Source organism: Helianthus annuus, chromosome 1 (assembly GCF_002127325.2).
Source record: "Helianthus annuus cultivar XRQ/B chromosome 1, HanXRQr2.0-SUNRISE, whole genome shotgun sequence".
NCBI lineage: Eukaryota > Viridiplantae > Streptophyta > Magnoliopsida > Asterales > Asteraceae > Helianthus > Helianthus annuus.
Genome location: NC_035433.2, coordinates 102548303 through 102572699, shown reverse-complemented (window position 1 = coordinate 102572699; position 24397 = coordinate 102548303). Strand labels below are relative to the sequence as shown.

At 37.0% G+C, this 24397-nt stretch overlaps 2 long non-coding RNA genes across 2 annotated transcripts; both read left to right on the top strand.

Moving 5' to 3' along the window:
* The first annotated feature begins 10453 nt into the window (after positions 1 to 10453).
* Positions 10454 to 10710, top strand: LOC110938030. The gene is made up of 3 exons (XR_002591162.1): positions 10454 to 10471; positions 10540 to 10599; positions 10678 to 10710. It is a non-coding gene; the product is annotated as an uncharacterized LOC110938030 (long non-coding RNA).
* Positions 10711 to 15050: 4340 nt separating this feature from the next.
* LOC110938037 lies at positions 15051 to 15692 on the top strand. Its single transcript, XR_002591167.2, has 3 exons — positions 15051 to 15150; positions 15265 to 15461; positions 15563 to 15692. It is a non-coding gene; the product is annotated as an uncharacterized LOC110938037 (long non-coding RNA).
* Positions 15693 to 24397: the final 8705 nt, after the last annotated feature.

The following is a 24397-nucleotide window of genomic DNA, read 5'->3' as shown; positions in this document are numbered from 1 at the left end:
TGCCGATCGATGCATATTGATCCGACGGTCAATCGTTTCCGGGTGTTTTACCAACTCCACTGTTCACAAGGTTTCTACTCTTTTGCCCAACGTTCGTCGGCCAAGAAGATCCTGCTGACCCCTCCCAAATCGTTTCATGAGTGGAAACCCAAGTTTTTCTTTATTAAATCTGGGGTGATCCCAATGAAGATGACTTTTAGGGGTACAGAGGACATTGTGGTAGAGAATATGAAGACTCTCGAGTCAGAGATTTGGTATCAGGACCTGAAAGATATTCCATCTGTCGAGCTTCCTGAGAGGGCCCTGGTTGTCGCTGGTATGAGTCTTCACTGGAAGATGGATCATGAAGACAAGCCGGTGTACATCAAGGATGACAGAAGTAAGATTTGGAATTTTCTTACCCTTTTGTTTTCCTTTTTGGTAAATAATATGAACTTGTTATTGTTTTTGCCTTTGTAGTTGTTTCCTTGTATGTTGTCGCATACAAGCGGGAGAAAGGGAAGATGACTACCATCCCGAAGGGTGCTGGTGAAGAGCTTTGGTTTCAACAGATAATACGGAACTTTGCGCGTCCACGGGATGAAGATCTAGCCGCGCAACCTTCGACTGGTGTTGGTAAGTTCATTTTAAACTTTTTGATCGATATTGCAATATTACGCTTTGCTGTCTTTATGCGTGGGGTAATATTGCAATATTTCTTTTTAAATAGGCGAGTTGACTAACCTGGGCATAGGCCCTGAGAAGAAGAAGAAACGTGTACCGGCCATTACTATTGCGCCGAAGAAAACTAATGTGCCGAAAGCACAATCTTTCGAAGGAAAAGAATGTCAGGGAAGAGAAGAAAGGTATGTGTGTCTTCCTTAATCCCCGGTGTGATTACGTAGTGGTATCTGATACATTAGAGGGTCTTGTGCCTGTAGTTGTTAAGAAACCCAAGTCAGAACCCCAAGATACTGCGTATATCCCTGCTTCCAACCCGGATGATCCCATAGATCTTGATTCAAGTCCGGAGCCGCTGTTGAGGACTAAAGCGGTGAAACGGAAGCAAGTTGAAGTTGATGCCGTGGCGTAGCCTGCCAAGAAAGTGCCCAGAAGGAAAATTGGCAAAAGGGGAAATCTGGATGCCTTCGTTTCAAAACTTTCTCCAGGTAAGTCTTCTCTTTTTTGTGTTGTTTCCTCATACTTTGTGTTAATATGACCTTTGCTTTTGCAGAAAAGCCAATTCCCTCTGCCCGCGCGGAGTCATCATCTGTTTTTAATGATGATCTCCCGCCTTCGTCACCTCGCGCATCTATTAGGGAACAGTTGGAAGGTACGATGACTGTTGAAACAGAGATAGAGAAGATTGTTGAAGTGAAAAAACCTGATGGTGAGGCTGAGAAACCTGAAGTTGAATTGGAGAAAACTGCAGTTGAACTGGAGGCAGAGAAGGTTATGGATGCGGAGGCTGTGGATGTTGGTGTTACCAAGCCGAAGTCTCCTGTAGTTGAAGTGTGCGAGCCTGAGACAGGGACGTCTATTGAGGACCCATTGATAACCATTTCTATCCCCACCACTACTTCTGCTCCTCCTCAAAGTGATGCTGAGAAAAGCCCCGTTGGTGATCAGGGCTTTATTTATCATGAAAAAGAAGATTCTCCCATCCGCCCGGAAGAAACTCCGGGGGATTATTATTACAGATCTTATTTTGATAGGAGAGCTTCAGAGATCCATGCGCCTGTATGGAAGCTCAAACAGGGTGATACTTTTTCCGATTGGCAGGTTTGTCGCGATTGGTTACAAGGTGTTTTTCCGCCTGTTGAGGTAAAGTTTCAAAAGGAGCGCTCTCATGATCAAACATATCATGCTTATCTTGAAGAGACTGCTAGTTCCACCTCCACTACCCACCGCATTGTGCACGAATGGCGTAGTATGCACAAGGAGTGGGCTACTTTTGAAGCGTCGAAGAAGGAGGTTAATGAAGAGAAGGCGAAGATTACCTTGCTTAGAGCCAAACTGGAAAATGATCGGTCCAAATTTGGGAGTGAGCAGAAAACTGAATAGTGGTCTGCTGCAGGTTGGAAACGAAAAGCATAGGCTGAGGCTGTTCAACTTGCAGAGGCTCGCAAGCGTTGGAAGGAAATTTGTGATAAAGATAATAAAGAGAAGATGGGTCTCCGCAATAACATTAACAATCTCAAGGCGGAGATTGAAAAGTTAAAAAAGGAGAAAACAAAGGCTGAGGCAGCCCGTGACAAGGCCCATTCTCACAGAGAGAAAAGTGAGCAAAGAGAGGTACGAACCTGTGCTACTCTTGCCCTTAGAGATAAGGAGATAGAAGAACTTACTTCTTTGTTATCTGACTAGGAATAAGTAAAAGCGGAACTCGAGTCTGCCAAGAAAGATTTGCAGCTTTATAGGGTTGAGAAAGCGGAGACTTCCTACCGTTTGGCCGAAGCTGAGGAGAAGTTAGAAAATTCAGAGATTGTTCGAGTGACGGCGGAGAGTCTGGTTGAATCGCTAAAGAATGATATGCTCTGGATGAAGCATCGCGAGATTATAAGTGTACGTGTATCACTTCCTTTGTTGTATTTTGATGTGTTTGTATATCTTCTTATTTGTTGTATTGCGCAGGTTGCAAATTCTGTTCTCAACTACATTGATTTGGATCAAATGGTTACTCATCTGTTGGTCACTGCGTGTAATGATGGATACGCCCAAGGGTATAAAGAATGTACCCAACATGTTAATAATGCATTAAGAGTTAATTGGGATACCAGCAGATCCGCCACTCATGGAGTTGATACTGAAGCTGCTTATGCAGCTGCGAAGACTGAATACAACAACTTACACCTTCCTGTGATGGACCTGGTTGCTGCTGCGCTTCAGGATGATGATTTTGTGGTGCAATTGAATGAGGTGTTTCCAGATGAAGGAGATGATGATGAATACCTAGAGCAGCTTTTCTTTGTACTTTTTGTGGTTGTTGAACATTTGTAGTTTAATTAGGCTTGGGATGTGGATCCCTGTTATCGGTATGTTAATGCACTGTCGCGCAAGTAACTTTGTTGATGCACTGTTGTGCATGTAAAAAAAAATTGTTAATGCGCTTGTTGCGCAAGTAACTTTTTGAATATATTGTATGTTTGAATTACAATGTTTTGCATGAGTAAGATTACTTTGTTTTAGGTAAGGCGAATAAAGATGGTATAAAGCTCATGTTGTGAACGTAGGGCTAGACCTTGCGCGGTACCTGTGACCGCGGACCATTCATGAGACTTGTATTATGTTACCATAGTGTTTTTGCGCTTACCAAAAGGAATTGCATGCATTTGTAATAAACATAGAGATAATGTAATGAACTTTGTATTGATTTGGATAGGGCGCAGAGGCCATGAGTTACAAAGTTGTTTTAGGATAAATAATGAGAGTTAATTTACTGCGCATGCAAATAGTCCTTGTGCCATAAGTTGGTAAGTTGAAGAACTTTGCCAAATATGAAGGAAAACTATGATTGCATGCGCGCTGGTCTGTCTTGGGCTTCTTAAGCTTGTTTAGATTTTTTGTTACTCGGCCCTTCGTCCCCGCGCGTGATCTGCATGATCTCCTTCCGCACGTTTTGAACCAGATGGGTAAGTTCCCCACTCTTCAGTGCTTTCTCTATTTCTGTGCGGAGACTGATGCAGCTTTTTGTGGTGTGGCCATTGTTTTTATGGTACTCACAGTAGAGGTTCGGGTCTTGTCCTCTTTTGTTCTTCATCGGTTGCGGTGTTTTGAATTGGTAGTCTTCAGTACTAAGTACTTCTGTCGGTGTCTTGGTAAGAGGTGTCCACTGCCTTTCTCGGTTTTCTTGTTTAGCTTCTTTTTGTGCTGTTATCTTGTTGATTATCGCATGGGCATCATCTGAGGAGTATATGCCTGAGGTTGAGTCCTTCCAGTTTTTCTTAAATTTCCTACCACCGTTCCCACTCATGTCCTGCGGGCGGTTCTCTGGTAGTGGTGGCCTATTGGAACTTAGATTGCGCTCTGTTTGAGCATAGACTTTGGCAACTGGCATCAATTTTCCCAACTTTTTGGCAGACCTTCAGTCCCTGACAAGACTTTTATCATATCATCACACCTCACCACGAATTTGAATTGCGCGCGGATTAAGTGCTCGTGCACATCTCTAATTTCCAGTACTTCTTTGTTGTATCTTGTTATGAAATCTTCTAAGCTTTCATCGTCCCTCCTCCAGATGTTCATGACATCTGTTGAGTCTCTAATGGATCTGCGTTGTTGACTGAAATGGACCAGAAACTTTTCCCTCAAATCTAACCAGGACGTTATCTTACCCATTGGTAAGTTGTCAAACCACAAACGTGTTGCGCCTGTTAAAGTTTTGACAAATAAATGGCACCACATGGGTAGTGTCCATCCTCCGACTAATCCTGCGCTGGTCAACACGCGCAGGTGGTCATCGGGATCTGACAGTCTGTTGAACTTCCGAACATTTGACGGTAATTTCGCTCGTTCAAGGGAAGCTAGAGCAAACTCGCTAACGAACTTTGAGTTTTCCGCCGCTTCTGCTGGGCGGTAAATCAGATTGTAATCATACTCCGCTTCTGGGTTGTAAACCGCATGGATTTTTGGCTTGTAGTTTGCATGATCTCTTTGCAATCGGCTTAAAACACTCGTGTTTTCGTCTTCATTGTTCGTCCTGTCATACTCATCAGTTTGGGTGTCCCGCTTCTGGTATGAACGCGGGCCCAAACATGAATGGACTGACTAACGTCTGTGGGAGTACTGCTCATCACGGTGATATCTTCGCCTGGATTCAGAGTGAGTAGACTCATACTTAGTGGTAGATCTGGAATAGACTTCCGTATCATCTACTGACATACGTGATGGTGCATCGTAGTGCAATGCTCGAGGTGCAGATGGAGCTTGCACCTGAGGTGCAGATCTTGGTGATTGTGTTGCAGTCTGAGCAGCTTGTGCACAGAGTTGTATAGACTGCGTTTAGTGCACCCTGAGATTGCACGTATCATAAAATCGGAGTTTCACCAGGAGGTAAAACTGAACTGATCGGGATTTCAGGTTGTACTCCTGGTGTGACAGGATCATTTACGTGATTAACGTTGTTCTGAACATCGTTATCATCGGATGCTTCTTCCACAATCTCCTCGACGCGGAGATCACGAGCAAAATTGCCCCTGCTTTTCCGTCGAGGGCCGAGTGGATGATTTGACGGAGTTTCTGCCATAGGGATAATGAAAAGAAATGAATCAAACAAGAAGATGAAAGTGAAAATTGAAGAATCGGTGGGCGCCAATGAAGAAACAGTGATCAGAATGACCGGAATCAATCAGATCAAGGGTCTAGTTTCTGCATAAAAAGGTTAATCCTCTCGCTGATTCGGGGGTTCGACTGAGCTTCTTCTCCGATGATCACTGCAAAACAGAAAGCCGTTAGACTCGCCACGGGGAGAATGGGGGTTCTCTCTATGACCACCCTCCGGCGTGAGAATAAGTACAGTGATCTCGATGAAGAAGAAGTAGTAAAAGTGAAGTGAAAGTAGCTTGTGAGATCATACCTGCAACGTCTTATTTCTAGCCAGTTTTTGGCGAGAAATTGGTGCGACAGAGAGATAACGGAAAGTGCTTTTCTGTTGGTGGTTTCTTTCCTTCCTTTAATCTTTGCACACGGATTGTGGATCCTGATCAACGGTTAGGGAATTGCCACGTGTAAGGTGGTTTTGGGGTAGATCCTTCTCCAAGTTAGTGCCATCATAGTGATTTAGATGAGTGCTCAGGATTGTGCCACGTCATCTTTCAGTTGTAACCGAATGGTTTTGCATGATGAGCATTCAAAGCTTCTAGAAGATTTACAGCTGTAAAACCGTTATGCCCTTGCCACGTGTTCATCTTGTTGTAACAGAAAGGATACTTTTGTTTAAGTCTTGATTTCAGACGCGTGGAGAAGTTTAGGATTTTACCTTCAAGTCTAACTGTTCCCTTGCGCGAGCCCGTGCAAGGGTGTTAGCTGACTGTTTATTTCTCCCTTCTTCCGGCGCATGTTTATCGAAGATTGTTTATTTCCATATCTTGTTTGGAACCATTGCATAGCTGCGCATAATCTCATTAAAGATGTTCTGGAAATGAGGTTGTGATATGGTCTTCCGCGCAAGGTTTTTGGGGCCACACTTCGTTATTGAACTGTTTCTTCCCAAATCATGTTTAGGACCGCTGGGCAGGCGCGCAGAGTCTTTATTCAAGATGTCTTGGGATAAGGTTGTGGTATGGTCCTATGCGCCTGCGCAAGGTTTTTGGGACCATACCCCTTCAGGGCCCTTTTGTATCTGGACATGTGTGTCCGGATGTGTCTTGTATAAATACTCTAATGGATAATGACAAGACAACAATTTATTTTGTGGAAAGTTTGTGTGACAAGAAAACCCTAATCATTTGTGTGTGTTCTGTTGGTGGCTACTGTGTGTGATGTCATTCATCTGAGAATACTTTGTGTATTCTCAGATCATTCTCATTCTTCTTGTTCTTGATCAAATTTCTACAGTGGTGATCACTAGGTGGATTCCGCACACCTTGTGATTGTGTTTTCGAGTGAGATCCTAGGTTTAGGTGACCTTTCAAGTATCAAACTAATTACAATTATGATGTAATGTCTTAAAAGTATTAAGTGCTTACAACCTCTCCTAAATCATTTTGATATTAAAAAAATCAGATTAATACTATACATTTAGATTAATCTAATTAATACTCTATATTTAGATTAATCTGGTAATATTTATAGCGTTTTAGTTGTATGGTTATAGCGAACATGGTATTTATTGGAGGAATGAAAATTAATGTTAATAATACTAAAGATACCTTAGAAATGCCAGATGTGAACCAATATCCGACATCAATGAAGGTAATTCTAATATGTTCATTTGATGCTACACATATAGTTTCTTGATGGTATAGTAAACACAAGGTTTTCATGTGTATCAGACATGAAGAAGGGGAAATAGCTTCACCTGGTGTCTCATCCATAACGCGACTACTTCGGCTACAAGCTTGATTTTCCAGTGATCGATTGGATCAAAATCAATGGCATTATATTTTGTAGGAAAGATAAAAGATACATAGGTGCTAATCTGATGAAATATAACTGTTGCATATGCAAAGGATTCAGATGAAAGCCTTTATTTTTTCATTATTTGCTGCATGCAAAAAAACTTGATATCAATATTGGAATCCCGTTTAAGTCGATGTGATGATAGTCAATCCCCCAGCATATGGTGACTACCATACCTGCTTAATCATTTATAAGCTATGACCAATAATACAAGCACACTTGTTTGTTGGTAACATATTTATCAAGAGAAGCATTTGTTTTAATTTTTACTAGCTTTTATGTTAAGAAATTTTGAACCATTTTCAATTTCAAGATTCCCCGTGCCTATTGAAGATTAGTTGCTATGATATTCCTTTGAGAAACTTAAACGGAACTAACTGATCCTAATCTAGATCTGCTATATATCTATGTATAAATATAATCTGGGGTGGAAATTTTGACTTATTTACTAATGAATAGGACAGTTGGGGCTGTGTTTTGAACCAAACAGGTCAAGTGATCTTTTTTTATATAGAAAGGGGAACGCTTCAAACAGGTTGATACTGCATCTAGCAGCTTTTATTTTGGAACCAAATGGTTGATAAATGAACTGATGTTAATGGGCCATTAGTCAAATCACACATCTTAGCTTAGTTTAGTCCCTTTGATTTAAGGTAACCAACACAATAATCTGATGAAAATGTTGATGTTTAGTAACTATGATGAGTTGACCTTTTCATACTTGGCACCTGGAAACCAGTTTACTTGAAAGAGTCACCTTATATAATTTATATTTTGAGTTAAATGCAATTTTAGTGCCTGTGGTTTGGGTCATTTTGCCAGTTTAGTCCAAAGGTTTCATTTTTCCCTTGTGGGTCTTCATCATTGCCATTTTAGTCCACTGGCTTAACTTTTGTTAGAAAACCGGTTCATGTACAGCGGAAGTTTTTAGTGATTTTTCAGGCATGATTTCCATGGTGTGAATGTGCAGAAAATAAACAGAAACAATGTGCAGTGAAAACGAATAGTTTTGTGGACAATTTCGGTTATGATGAAAATGTCTTGATAACCGGTAAAGTTTGCCGGTAATCAACTATATAAACCACAGAGTTGGCGGTTAATCTTGGCGGGTAACTGCATTGGCAGTTGAGTTTGAATGTTAACCCGCTTATCATCCTAATTACATAAGTTATCATCCTAATTACTTATCATAATTACATATATGTTCGAATAATATAACATATCTAAAGTTTAATAATAATACTTCTAACACAACCCCCTTAAACTTTAGTTATGTTGGAAGCTTGTTGCATAACACTCCGATTTGCGTCTTCTACGGCTTTCTTCATGTGGTTGAAGTTGAATCTCTTCCTTCTCTTGTGCAGATTCCAGTCATCTTCCCTTCCATTCCCAGCAAACAATGCATATTGTGTCGAATCAGCAGCATCATCATCATCACCTGCAGCAACATCATGAACATTGCCTGCACTTCTTATTCTCCTGTGGCAGCCTTGAGAGGAACCAGCATCACCATTCACCACTTCCTTCACTTGTACCTTTTCTTGCACCGATTTGAATTTATAGTAATATTCCAAAACATCAAGGTACATGGCGTATATGATCCTCATGTAATCTCCATCTTGGTATTCGAATCCTAAATCTTTTGCTATGATTGGCCACGTGTTCTCAGTGGTTACTTCACGGTATCCCCCATCTCTTGCCACTATTATGAATAAACTCAACAGATCAATCTTTCTTTGATTCGGAGAGTAGGGAGGGACTGGCCTTGAAGTGATTCCCATATATTCATTCAGAAACCATCGCACCATCTCTTCAAACTTCTTTTGAAGATCAACCTTGTACTTGAATACATACTCTCGGTCATCAAGCATGTTAATCAAGGCTTTGCAATCAGCAAATTCATGGAATTCTAATGCCTTTAAGATCATTCGATTCCAATCATTTTCATCTTCATTCGAAACATTCAGTGTTTCGAAATAAGAATTCAAATAATCATTTTTGAATTCATCATCTACACCGCACATATCTTGCAGCCTTCTTTTCTCCTTTAAACCCAATTCCTCCTCCTTCGTCAACCCAGTCACTCCGTTTATTGTATTCACCACCGGAGATGAAAACATGGGAAAGATTTTACATGTATCACCGGATTTTCTGACCATGAAACCTTGAAGTGTTAATTGTTCAAGGCTTAGTACATTCCGGTCAATATCCGGTGAATAGAATACACTATGAATACGCAGTGTATCGTTCCCAGTTTTCATCTCTACCGTTCCCACCCCTCGAATAAACAAGAAGTTATTCATTCCAGATCTTGTTTCAACACCCATTATATGTTTTACCCTTTTGAAAACATCGAGATTACCAGCAAAATGATGTTTAAATGTTGGATTAACATACCAGATTTCTCCCCATTGTCCACCATCAGTGCCGGTGACAATCATTTCCTCCTGGCAGTGCACATCATTTTCTTGCTTTTTGATTCCGGAATTAATTGCTTGTCTGATCAGTTGCGTCGCTTCGTCGTTCTCCTTGGCCTTACACATATAAATTTGGTGTCCCGACAAATGGCACTAATAGGATAATCTTTCACGAGCGATTCGTCGGTTTTTTTCGTTTTTCTCATCAACGCAGTGTTGACAAGGCATAGTGGTTGCAGTCGGTTTAATTTCTGCATTGATTCTTGTAGTGGCTCTGATACCACTATGTTGGAAAACCGGTTCATGTACAGCGGAAGTTTTTAGTGATTTCTCAAGCATGATTTCCATGGTGTGAATGTGCAGAAAATAAACAGAAACAATGTGCAGTGAAAACGAATAGTTTTGTGGACAATTTCGGTTATGATGAAAATGTCTTGATAACCGGTAAAGTTTGCCGGTAATCAACTATATAAACCACAGATTTGGCGGTTAATCCTTGCGGGTAACTGCATTGGCAGTTGAGTTTGAATGTTAACTCGCTTATCATCCTAATTACATAAGTTATCATCCTAATTACTTATCATAATTGCATATATGTTCGAATAATATAACATATCTAAAGTTTAATAATAATACTTCTAACAACTTTATCCATTTTTTCTGTTAATGAGAAAGACAATTCGACCATTTTATATGGCCGAATTTCCCTTCTAGTTTACAGAATTACATATATAATGACCGATGGTTTGGGTCATTTTGCCCGTTTAGTCCAAAGGTTTGTGATTGTAAACTCTCTTTTAAAAATCATTTTCTTGAAGGTATAACTTGTTATGGACTTGATGGTTCTTTCATAGCTCTTTTGGCAGAGTAGGTAGTGGCAAAATAACTTTTTTGATAAGGTATTTAACTATGTATTATCATACAGCTACTATGGCGGACACAATAGCACAAATCAGGTAGATTGAAATTTGTCTATAAATAAAGTTTGTTCATCATCTTCTGAAGTCGTTCTTGTTTTTTGAAGGCCTCTGGAGCATACATCTTCCGTCCTAATGGCAAGTTTCCAATAAAACCTGCAGGACATGTAAGTATTCTCCTTTTGTTGTCCTATTTAGGGTGATTAACATAACAACTCCATTACATGTTGCAAGTTTTGTTACAGAAAGCTTTTAGAGTTATAAAGGGTCCACTATTGCATTAACTGCATCAAGAGACCAATCCGTGGATACATCAGGTATTTACTTGTTGAAGGTGTAGCATATTATCGCCAATTTCATGTTTTATATAAAGCTCTTGCACACACGTCACTCGTGTATACAAAGATAAGGAGCATGCTGAAATGGAGTTTATGGTAACTTTTGTGTTAGCTTGAGTCTATGATGTAAGTAACAAGTGCATATCATCTAATTACATATTTCTACAATTTGGTGCTAGCTTGGACCTATACCTATAGATGATGGTGTTGGGAAAGAATTAACTACTCAGATCACAACTAGCTTAAAGACAAACAAGACATTCTATACCGATTCTGATTCTAACGGGAGAGACTTCATCAAAAGGATGGCTATATTTGTATATTAATATTCCTCTCTTGATTAATAGTTGAGTCAACTAAACTATTAGCCTGATATAAATCACTGGGATCTGGAAGTTAATGAGCCAGTTGCTGGAAATTACTACCCAGTATGTGCTCATATAATAATTCATAATATTCAGTAACTTTTTTGACTTTTTCATTATTGTTTTGACTTGTTGCTTAGATAAACCTTGGAGCTTATGTTGAGGACGGAAGTACAAAACTGTTAAAATGTCAAACCTCAGGGAGCGAAAACGAAGTTAACTCTATTGTATTTGATCATTGCATGAACTTGAAAGTGGAACTGTACTCCTTTGTTGTCTGGCTCATCTTTACGAGGTCTTCTTTTAATTTCAACATGTTTTATTTGAAGAACCTTATAATTTTTCATGTGACATTTTGTATGATACTTAAAGGGTGTTTGTTCTATGGTTTGTACAGGTGGGGGAGGACAAAGATTATTCTGGAATGGCAAGTGTGGAGCTGAAGAAGTTATTCCCAAACAGAAAGGTATTTAACTACCTATTATTGCATTATATAGATGACGGCTGATACCAACGAGGATTGTCGTTCTGATGTTGTTGGGAAGGTTGAGAGGTAGGGGTGGGTTAATCAAATTGATAGCTCTTTTTCCAATAAAATAACTTTTTAGTGAACATTATTTATTTATCATGCTAGAATGTTTGTGGTGTTATCTGAATGTCAATTGTTTCTCAAAAGATTGTGGTAATTAACCCTAAAACTAAACAGATGATTGAGTGGTGAATAGTTACGGGTGCAAATAGACTAGAAAGTTTGTCACTTATGAATGATTTGTAAATGGCTAGAAACTACAATTGGAATTATCATTATCGCGAATAGACTTGAAAGTGTTTCGAGTAACTGAGCTTTCTTAAAAATAAACACTTAGGAGGTTGAAATTCATGAAAATAGGCGGGTCGGGTTATTATTGGTATGCTTGACCCAAACAATGTTTATTGAATTTAGTCATTGAAATTTTATCCTACAGAGTTTGCATCTTACTTCCATTATTATCGTTCGTTAGGATTCGATGATAAGCCGGATTATGCTTATTTGAAGAGAGTCTTCAGTGATCTTTTTATTCGTGAAGGTAAGTTCTTGGAGATAATCTTGTTTTACTTTGTTTTTTTTATCATGTTTCATATGAATGGGTTTCAATATCTTGTTTTACTTTGTTAATTATTAATGCCATTAATCTGTTTGGTTCAGGCTTTCAGTTCGTTTACATCTTTGATTGGACTATTTGAAATATCAGCAATCACAGCTTGCCAATCCTCCATCGCGTGCTATTGTAAGTTGTTTACCTTTTTTATATATATTTTTCTACGTGGGAGTTATATTGGAATCCTGGTATCATTGAATTACATGATGCTTGAAGATGGGGCGTTATGCGACACGTGGACGCCACGTAAGCACATGTTAGAAAAGTTGCGTGGTGGAAAAAAGGGGGTGTGGGAAGGGGCGTGGAAGAGGAGCGTTATTCGACACGTGGCACACACTTTTATACGTAAAACTCAAACAAAATCTATTAACTTTAAATAAAAAAACGTTAATATTAATTGCATCCAATCACACGCGTCCACGTCGTCTCTCACTATGCCCTCCACGCCGGTGGAATTCTTGCCACCCCTTCAACAATGCCGTGGAAAACACCAAGCACGTGATGGTTTTGTGGGTGTGGACTGGCCTCCACGCCAGATTTCCACACCCACACCGTATGGTCTTACACACTTTCTATAACTTCCAGTTTTACACAGTGCATTACTTTTGTTTTAGTAATTTACTTCAATTGTATGATTGTTTGATTGACTTGAATCCCATATAGATTAGAATTTTGTACTGATAAAACTCTTTTAACTTACTTATTTTGAACATTATAATATGAAACAAATTAAGTTCTTTTACATTTGGAACCATATATAGGTTATCGAAAGAGATATGCTCAAATGTGATTTTCATACTTCGACATCTGTGTAGGCAACATCCCATACCGAAAGTCTGTAGTCAGAATCGAGCCAAGAAAACAAGCCTCATTGGTCAATTTGTTGAAACAAGTTAAATATGAAGATAAGAGATTATCAAAGCTTGGGCAACCCGATTTTTTACATTTGTGATTTTATATATAGGACTGTAAGATGCGATTTTATATATCGGTTTGAATTTTGTTGAATTTGATTGTTTTGTGTATTTAGTTTGTAGTAGGTTGTGTTTGTTCTAATAGTGTTATCGAAATGGTCTGGTTTTGTGGCTTTAAGGGTAAGGATATTGAAAAAACTAGCAAAGGATCGGATTTGACAGATGTTATTAACTATGTTTTCTGTTTTGGGCGGTTAATGTATGAGGAGAGTAGAATTGGGATATTAACGGATTGGCCAAAATTAGTAGCTACTGATTGGATTGTTAAAAGAATAGAAATCGATTTCTCTTTAACTTTGGGTCTGTATGGCTAATGGCAGTAGATCATAAGTTATATTTGTACAGTCACATTGGTCTAACGTTTTAATTTTGAAAACTTTTCCAATTCAGTTTAGTTAGTTACGTCATTTAACTACTTTTTCTTATTATTTCTCCTATAACGGGTATTGAACCGGTACTAGGTACTGGTATTTGAAGGCAAATCAACTAAAATACAAGTACCAAAAGCATCGGTCTCAAAACAAAAACAATGGGTACATGTATCGGTGCCAAAATTGATTGGTACCGTATGGTGCCAGTACCAAATGCTCATCCCTACGACTATTATGTTGTTTAAAACATTTCAATGAAATAATCTTCAAAGTTATCTAAACAAAACTAGAGTCCCCTATAAACCTTAATACTTATATTACCAGCACACATCAATGAACGAGCCGATTTCGCTTTTTTCAACCGAGATTCAAGATTCGAGTGGATTGATAAACTTACACAAAACAAGTATCGCGTTGTAACTATGGATATAACTGCATTTTTATTTGTCATCTAATTACATTTCTGTTTGAGTACCATACACAAAACGAGTACCGCGTTTTAAATTGTTGTCGCCGCATCGCGCGGGTTCCGGCTAGTAAAGTATAATTCATATAGGATTAAATTGATGAGCAGAGTTGTTTGGCAGTTATAATGATGGAAAAATTACAAGTTTTGTCCTTTATCTTAATACCACTTATCAGGCGGTGTCCTTTTTAACGAATTTTTACAAGTTTTGCCCTTTACAAGGAATTTGGTTGCACGTTTTGTCCTTTAGGCTTAACTCAGTTAGATTTTCTTGTTAAATATTGTCACCCAAGGGTATTTTAGTTTTTTACCCATTTATTTAATATTATTTAAAAGAATAAACAAAATATTTTTGGGTTGACTCTTGAAATAAACAGGTAAAAAGACTAAAATACCCTTGGGTGACAAGATTTAACAAAAAAATCTAACTGAGTTAAGCCTAAAGGACAAAACGTGCAACAAATCCCTTGTAAAGCTTGGTTTTAAAAAAGCGAGAAGCGCACTAAAGCGACAAGGTTAAAAACCGAGGCGCAGAGCGCAAAAGCACACCGCTTTTCGTACGTGAGGCGCCCTTCATTTATATAATATCTTTTTATTAATTCTCGTAAGTTTTTAGAATCAGTTACTTAAAATTTAGCTATAAGTGAGCATTATTTATGATTTAATATATAAATAACTTATATGTACAATCTAAAAAATTAAATATACAACATCATGATATACTAACATGTAAAAGTCTATAGATAATTTTAATAAAAACTATAACCGGAGGATGAAAATTGTAATTTAGTTAAAAAGGAGAGGTTAAAAGGGTAAAAGAAAGAGTAAATATCTTTTAAACCCTAAGAGCATCCCCAATAAGGGATGTTTTTTCATATTTTTTCTAATGCCAAGGTGGCACTTGCCCAACCAATCCCCATCTTTCTCTCACTTGCCCCTCAACAAATCCTCCTATTGTGGATGCTCTAACAATCAGCCGTCACCAACAACAGCTCTCGTCTCTCTCCTTGGTACAAACCTAAAAATTCAGCCATCAAATCCTTATCTCCACCAACACTTCACCAGGTAAGTGTCGATTAGCCACCATTTCATCTTCTTTCATAACATGTAAGCTCTACTTTCTTAAAGTCGTCATTTTTTTCTTAAGCAAACCCTAATATTCGCTCTTTGTCCTTAAAGCGATCGCTTCATGGCTTCATCGCTTGACCAGAAAAGCACTAAAGCGCACGATTCATGGAAAACACTCGCCTCATGTCATATAAGGCGCAGCAACCCAAAGAAAAGCATCATCATGTCTGTTCTCTTGCTTTGCATCGTTGGTTCAAGTCTTATGACTTGTATTGCTTACCAAACTAAAGAAAAATGCCGGGCATATGGTAAGCTTTTTTAATTGAAACCGATCTATTTTCTGCAATTGTAATGTGTATCACTTTATCTAACTAATTATTTTTGTTAATTATTTTTGGTTGAGAAACAGGTGCTGATTTGTGTGGTTATTCTTTTGATCATGCACCAAGTGTCTGTGAAGCTTACGGGTGCAGCGGAGATTGCATCCGAATTGTGCCGTTGAATCAAAGAATAATAAAATCACTTTGTGTTGGCAGTTATTGTGTTTGTTGCTCTTATGGAGTCGGATGTCCTAATATTTAAGTAGCTACTAATTAAATAAGATATGTAAATACTTTGTTTGTGTTTGAAAATGGAGAAGAGTATTGTGTGTTTTAGTCTTTCTTTGAACTAGTAGGAAACTCACGCGTTGTTGCGGAGTCAACAATTAACAGTGTGATACTCGTTTTCCATTAATTTGTCAATTATTTTATTTCATTTTATGTTTGGTTGGCCAAAAATTGCAAGGCCCTAACTTTTCATGGATCGGTTGATGAAATGCTCAATGTCTCACTAATCAGTCAAAATGTATCACCCAATAGTTAAGAGAAGTGCACTTGTGTAAATTTAAGATAAAAAAGTACAATATGATATACAAAAACATTTTATTTTAAATTGAATGTAAAGATTAGGAATATAGAGTTCATTCAAGCAAAATATATGTTACATCTATATGAATTGTTATTGCATACATACTCATTCTTACATGTTTGATCACCACTAGCTGGAGCACTCGCGTGTTGCGGTGGTTGAGCGGTAACATTATACTAAGTAGACTGTGAAAAGCAAATGGCAGTTAGCAATATCACAATAGTTGTCCCCTCTAGAAATTTGTATCCATATATTAGAGCGACTAAGAAAAGACAAGGAAACAACTTTGAAAATACCATAAAAACACGATACGTAACTTAGTGGATCTTGAGAGACAATGGAACTGGAAACCTAAAAGTAAGAATAAAAAAAAAAAACGGTAGTGGTGGTTTGAGTTAGGGATGTTAAAAAAACATCCAAACCAACATAACTACCTAATGTAAGATTAAATATATTACGTATTAATATTTAATCTATAGCCATCATAATCATTTACATTATAGAGATCAAAATATATTAGAACCTATTATTTAATTAGTTGGTAATTGTTGATGGACCATATTACCCTTAGTAACTAATTAGGTTTCCTCCTGGGTGCTTATATAAGGAGAGTTATGTGGAGGTTTAGGGGTTACTCAGATATACAATTCACACACCCCATTAGCCATAACATCATCACGAAACCTCCTCTCCATAACCGATACCCCTTTTCGGTTCTCTAAGTCCCCATCATCAGTCAGCACCCTAAGGAGGAACCAGATCAAGATGACAGGCATGTCGAACTCCATTACTGGATTCTCCTCTGCACTATCTGCTGTGACAGGTATGATTTATATTGTTTTCTTCATGCATAAACAGAACTGAACCAACATGTGGTATCAGAGCATATGTTGATTAGTCAGTTCTGTTTTCGTATCCATAATTCTGGGATTGAAACTTGGAAAACGGATTATTTTTTTTATAATTTCAAAACCGTCACAGCCGGTTTCGAGTCATGAAGATCGACTCGAAATCATGATTTTCGGAAAAAGATTAATGATATGCTCATTCGGAATTAACTTGTTTATGTTTAGCCGAAATCTGTTTAGAAAAAACTATTAAAATTCAGGTTTCGGGTTCCAGAATTTATGTTTTATGTTTTAGGGTTCATCATGTTCTTGAAAAAATTCGAAGTATTCTGTTATGATTTGGAATATGATTTGGATTATTAAGTGTTTTTCCTGGTTTTGATCTATTTTTGTCCTCTAAATTTTTTAGAAAAACTGTTAAAAAGATAAAGAGATTGCAATTTCGAAATCTGTTGACAAAATTAGATCAGCTTAAAACAGGAAAGAATATCTCTTAATCCCTTAGATTTCGAATTTTCGGTTATGATATCACAATTAACAGCTGTTAGCGAGGTTGCTACTCGAGACCATGAGGTTGCTACTCGCAACCATGAGGTTGCTACTCGCAACCATAACGTCATCACTCGCAACCATGAGGTTGCGACTCGCAACCATAACGTGATTAGTCGAGACCGTAGTTGCGACTCGCAACCATAACGTCATTAGTCGAGACCGTAGTTGTGACTCGCAACCATAACGTGATTAGTCGAGACCGTAGTTGCGACTCGCAACCATAACGTCATTAGTCGAGACCGTAGTTGCGACTCGAAATCTCATTATCTTAAGCTGTTTAAATGTGAACTAAAGAATGTTTTACAAAACCAAAATGGCTTTACTTGAATGATTGGTTTTTGTAATTATTTAGTTAATTAATGAGGATCAAATAATGTTTTACAAAACCAAAATGGCTTTACTTGAATGAGCTTCTGATGCATCATTTCTGGCCAAAGCTGACTTGATGCATCTACTTATCATCCAAGTATTACGATAGCTATGTTGTGTGTGCATCATAAGCATGAATGTCTTAATTTCTGGCCAAAGCTGATTTAATTCATTCATAGATGGCATACTCAACAAGTGCATAACTAAAGTGTTTGTCTCAATTTCTGGCCAAAGCTGATTTGTTACAACCACTTTGCACATATGCTTAAATGATTACACTTCTGGCCAAAGCTGTTTTGTCTTCGTTTAAGTAGAACTTTAAGTAGTCTATTATTTTGATGTTAGTAATAGACATATCACAACCTCTTCACATAATGATCCTTATATTAATGATCCTCAATTAATTTTGTGATCATTTTGTCTGCCTTATTCTTAGTACCCATATTTTTTACTCACTATAATTTTCTTCTATAAATCTATATCTCATCCACTCTAATTCCTAAGCCTAAAATGTTTTGCTTTATTTAAAGTTTCTATAAGAATTAGCTCTTAAATTAAATCCTTGATTATCTCTTAAGACACGGTAACCCTATTGCTCTCTTCTGATAAGGCACTACAGAAGAAAAGTAGAGCATGATGATTAGGGTAAATCGAACATGATGTCTCTTATGATAATCAAGAACTCTCTAACATAATTGCTATCACTAAAGTTATTCCAGATTCAGTTTTTCCTAAGACTAATCTATAATTGTGGAATAATCACAAGAACTCCTAAGGCGCATGTCTTCATTTAAAATTATAAATTATAAGGTTAAGTGGTATATGTGAATATATTATAATGTACAATACCATGACCCATAAAGTTAAGGGCTTACGCATGGAAATAAGTACATTTTCCAGTACATTACATACTAAGTTTTCATTTGTACGATTTGATGCATTATAAATTAGCTATAACACTCAAAAGTACCAAAGTATAACGAGTGTGTTGATAAGCAACATATGTACATAGAAATAAATGTTTGAAACTAGAAAATAAGATGTTATTCACCTTACAACCACTAAAACCTTAAGAGAGGATTGTTCTAAAGTCCATAGACAAATTACAAGTGCTAATCCCAACGTTAAGGTTCTTCAAGGGAAAATCTCACTGCATAATTATGTCATTAGACTAGGCATAAGCAACGAGACTATCCATTATTCTAAAGAACAGTTGGATAAATTAATTAGATAGAAACTTACTAATGATATTTAAGTCTGATAATTTTAATATTCCAATTAACACATGATTAGTTGACTCTAGTTCCATACGTTTCCTTACCAGAACTCGACAAATAACTAACATGAGAGTTAGTGACAAAATTAAATGTTAAGACTATAAGAACCATAATGAACAGTCTTCCAACAACGCTTTTCGATACCTTATATATTCTGATTAATCAGAATATAGTATCATGATTAAGCAATGTTATGAAGGTTATGAGGTTTGCATGGTCATCATAAAGTCACACTTATCTTAAACTCTCCTCTTATTTGTTCTAAATATCTGGATAGAAACATTACTAAGATGAAACTAGATGATTCCTTATTTTTTTTCACAACTTTTGTCATTATGCAAATGAGAATTTGACAAAAGAAAAATGAGACTTATAAATTTCATCCATTAGAACCAAAATTCATGAGAAATCATGACATGGTTAATGAGGATGATTATTCATCTAATCTCATTTTAAGTGATTTTAAATCATGACGTTAAAGCCCTAAAATATGACTTGGCTTAGGGAATAAGCATGGGTCCATCATAAGTCATTCATTGACATTTGTGGAACTTATTCCAAATGGAATATTCAGACATAATTCATTTATCATTTAACAGACTATCAACTTGTATCTAAATTTTGTCACATATGGCCCACGGTCTTAGAAGAAATTTATTCATACATATACTTTATAAGATTTCTATTAAATATGTTCCTAAAGTTTCTTATGATATCTGGACATTAAAGAAATCAAATAAAGTCTAACGTATATGTGATAGGTTCCCGCGTCACGTAGCTCATTGAAACTTTTCTTGTAGCATTTTAGAGATATTAAAGATCAGTGGGAGCATTAAGTGTCTTAATAATAACTTGCAATAGTTGCAAGAGGTGGGGGAGTGAAAATTTTACATTACCTTATAAGTTTGCACCTCTTGTACAAGACACCGCTCCATCATGACACTGTTCTATCATCAATACTTGTCTCCTCAAATCTAATGCTACTCTTACAAAAGTTTCATTGTTTCTTAATTGTGGGCACACTTAGATTTCTTACCTAAACTAACATAATCCTCAACAAGAGAAACTACAACAACTAACGTCATTAACTTGTTTCTCTATTAGAATTTGTTGGTCGTTTCACATTGACCCTACGCATGCTGAGTTCCTAAAGATTTCTAAGTTCGGTGGGAGCAGTCAAAGTCCTTATCATGATTTGCAAGGAATACAAGAGGCGGGGGGAAGAGTGTCATTAAAGTTCACTCCGAATTTAACTCCGATTACACCTCTTGAACACTATACTGCACCAACTCTTACAAACTTATGATTTGCAAGGAATACAAGAGGCGGGGGGAAGAGTGTCATTAAAGTTCACTCCGAATTTAACTCCGATTACACCTCTTGAACACTATACTGCACCAACTCTTACAAACTTAGAATGAAAATGATAGCAACCTAACCAAGAGCTAATCCATAAAATTGAAACTTCTAATGAACCCAATAATCAACTCAGGAGGTCATCTAGGTTTAAAAGCCTACTAACTTTGATGATTACATAACCTCCCTAATTGAAGTTGAAATGGATTTTGGAAATGTTTACTGATCCTATCTCTTCAAATTAAGCCATTAGTGTAAATCAATCATATGAATGGAATAAAACAGTTTTCTAGTAAAACTGATTTTATGTGTTTGTGTAACATTTGGGATTTGATTGAATTACCTTAGAGTGTTCATAACTAAACCAAATCCTAATATAAGCGTTAAGACACTCAAAAGCATGATTGGTTGTCAAAGGTTGTTCTCAGGAAGAGATAAATTATTAAAGAATCTTTATTGCATATCTAACAAAAGATTTCTTTGAGGATCATCACTGTTCTAGTAACTTATAATAGTTTTAAGCTACATTAGATGAACATTAAAACGATTTTCCCTAATAAATGGCTGACACATTTACATGTTCATTAGATAACAACCTAAAGTTTCAAACTGAAGGTTAAAGAACACTTTATTTGTAAGCCAATAATATCCATGTATGGGTTAATGCAAACATCATAATGTGATGAAAAGCTAACGTAATTATTTTCATCAAGAATCAAGTGGATTAATGTACCTACCTCAAGATGAGTGGGAGCAACCAAAATAAACTTGTCTATATAGATGACATTCTTTGACAAGCATATGTTACATAAGTCAAAGCATTGTTAACACAAACTTTGATATAAGAAAACTCAGAGATATCTCTTACGTGATTGATATCATAACATACTGAGATAGACCCAATGGGATATTAGTTTCGTTCCATAAGTTTAACATTAAATGGGTCCTTACATATGTAACAATCAATATTGCTCTCCTTTAGAGGACAATAGGATAAATGAGATTATTTATTTATGCTTCATTAATTAGAAGCCTTATGTAAGTTTAAGTCTATACTCGTTTAGATATTACTCATATTGCAACACACTAGATATGTCTAGATTAATGTGTAGCATCTAATGGAGTATTACAATATCTTTAAAAGAAACGAGAGACTACAATTTAAAGAAGAAGTGAGAATTAAAACCGGTTTATTACTCTAACTTTGAGATATTCGAAGATTATAAAATGCAGTTTCGGGTATATCTTTATGTCAGCAGACAAAACCTATTTCATGGAGGAGTCATAATGCACTGATATTAAACAACCTGAGTTATAACGACATAACATGGTCACTAAATGTTGTTGGAAATTTAATCAGTGGACTCATAAGTTTATTAACTCCATATAATGTTTTGAAGAATTAGTGTGATAAAGTCAGCTACCATAACTCCTTGAACAGTAACAGTTCAAGAGGTGTTGCATTAAGTTTCGATACGCAATTAATTATTCGTTTATGAACGAATTGAGGAAACTAAGTTTTGTATCGAATACATTCATGATATGCTTAAGGATCCTATAACTGAAGGGCTATTACCCATAAGTCTTATTAAGAGAGCTCATAGACGGGTATTAATTAATAGTCATGCGCAATTGCATATCGTACTATGAATGACTAAGTATTAGTTAATTTTCCTCAAGTTTGATTTTGTATGTCTGTTAGAATATGTTCAACCGGTATAATGGCATATAGACAAATAAAAGTTACGAATCAAACAAAGGGCTTACGCGTATTTTGATCATGATGATTAGGTTTTAAATTAAGGCTATAGTATGATTAATGGGGGTCCTGAGTCGCATAATGATTCAACGGCTGTATTTTTCTGCTATAGTACTTGTTTAAGGCTAAAATGAGTGTTAACTCCTGATCAGGCTTATCTAATACTCATAGTAAATGATTACTCGGCTAAGTGGGAGAATGTAAGATTAAATATATTACGTATTAATATTTAATCTATAGCCATCATAATCATTTACATTATAGAGATCAAAATATATTAGAACCTATTATTTAATTAGTTGGTAATTGTTGATGGACCATATTACCCTTAGTAACTAATTAGGTTTCCTCCTGGGTGCTTATATAAGGAGAGTTATGTGGAGGTTTAGGGGTTACTCAGATATACAATTCACACACCCCATTAGCCATAACATCATCACGAAACCTCCTCTCCATAACCGATACCCCTTTTCGGTTCTCTAAGTCCCCATCATCAGTCAGCACCCTAAGGAGGAACCAGATCAAGATGACAGGCATGTCGAACTCCAGTACTGGATTCTCCTCTGCACTATCTGCTGTGACAGGTATGATTTATATTGTTTTCTTCATGCATAAACAGAACTGAACCAACACCTAAACCAAGTTAAATCGACCAGCTAAACTCGGTTAGAAGTAATATGGTTTGGCTTATGGTTTGTATCAGGGCACGATGACCATAACGCCATAATATTAATACAAAATAACATGTTTTTCTGCTTATATGAACCTAACATTAAAATACATATAGATTATTAATTTAGTCGAATACGTACTCTTAATTTTTTTTCTTTTTTTACTTGATTTGTAAACCCTTTAATATTAAAACGGTTGGCTGGACTGGCAGTCTAGTCGACCTTGCCAACCCGACTGGTTTGGCTTAGTGTTTCCAAAAACCATGGTTACCAGTTCCACCTAGAGGTGTACAAAAAAACCGGTTTTAGAACCGTAACCGGAAAAAAAAACCAAAACCGGTTTTAGAACCATAACCGGAACCAAAACCAAAGTCGTGTTCTACATTAATTGAAAAGCATAAAAACGAATGGCGGTACGACATTGTTTGGTCGGTATCCGTTACGTTTGTCACAGCTACAGGGCGACAACGTCAGTTAATCTAGCCTGCAATACCCAAAAAAAAAAACTGTATTTTGAACACACCCTGTTTTCAACAAAATTTATTGTGACAACCCGAACTTCCAAGGTCAGTGTCGCTCAGTCTCGTGATTCTAACTTTTCCTAATTCGCTCATTTCACGTCTTGCTATATTAAACATTTTATTAAACATTTTACTACATTAAACTTGTCGAGTGTAAACGTACGTGAGTATAACTCAGTGTGAGGGTTGGATCAGTTTAAGTGTTTGGATTATTTGGGCCGCAGCACATGAGCCTGGGGCTGCCACATATACAATTGGGCCACACTTAATGCCACCGGCCCAAACCCTTATGTCCCACACTTAATATCATCGGCCCAAACCCTTTTGTGGGTTACGTATACCACATGATTAGGAGTATGTAGGTATTATTTTGTAAACATAATAACCCTAGAGCTCTCCTGGAACCCAACGGCAACATCTCTCTCTCTCTCTCTCTCTCTCTCTCTCTCTCTCTCTCTCGTGAAGCTTTTTCCTTCGATTTCATCTTGTATCTCGGTTATCTCGGTTAGTATATTACCCACCTTGGTTGCTTTGTTCCCTATTATATGTGATCTTTTGTATACTTAGTGGATAAGGTGTTTATGGTCTAAGAACTTGAATTAATAAATAATATGATTTGGCATGAAATATGTGATGATTAATAAAGTTATGTGATAACTATCTGATATGAATACGTGTGAATTACCAAATTGTTATTTTAAGAATCATGTTTATCACTGATGGTAATGGATGGTGATCATATGAGGGTTAAGGCATAAACTGTGATGTACCAAATTGATGCATGAAGCCATGCGTATGTATGATAGGGGATGTGGTAGTGGGATAATATTGTGGTTTTGTGTGAAATCATGAATGAATATTAGCAAATTCGATTCAGGCATGTAATGATGAATCACTAGGACCATGATAAACATTGACTATGACTGGATTGGTAAACTAGGACTATAGAATTAACATGAAGCTTGCATCGGATGATTATATG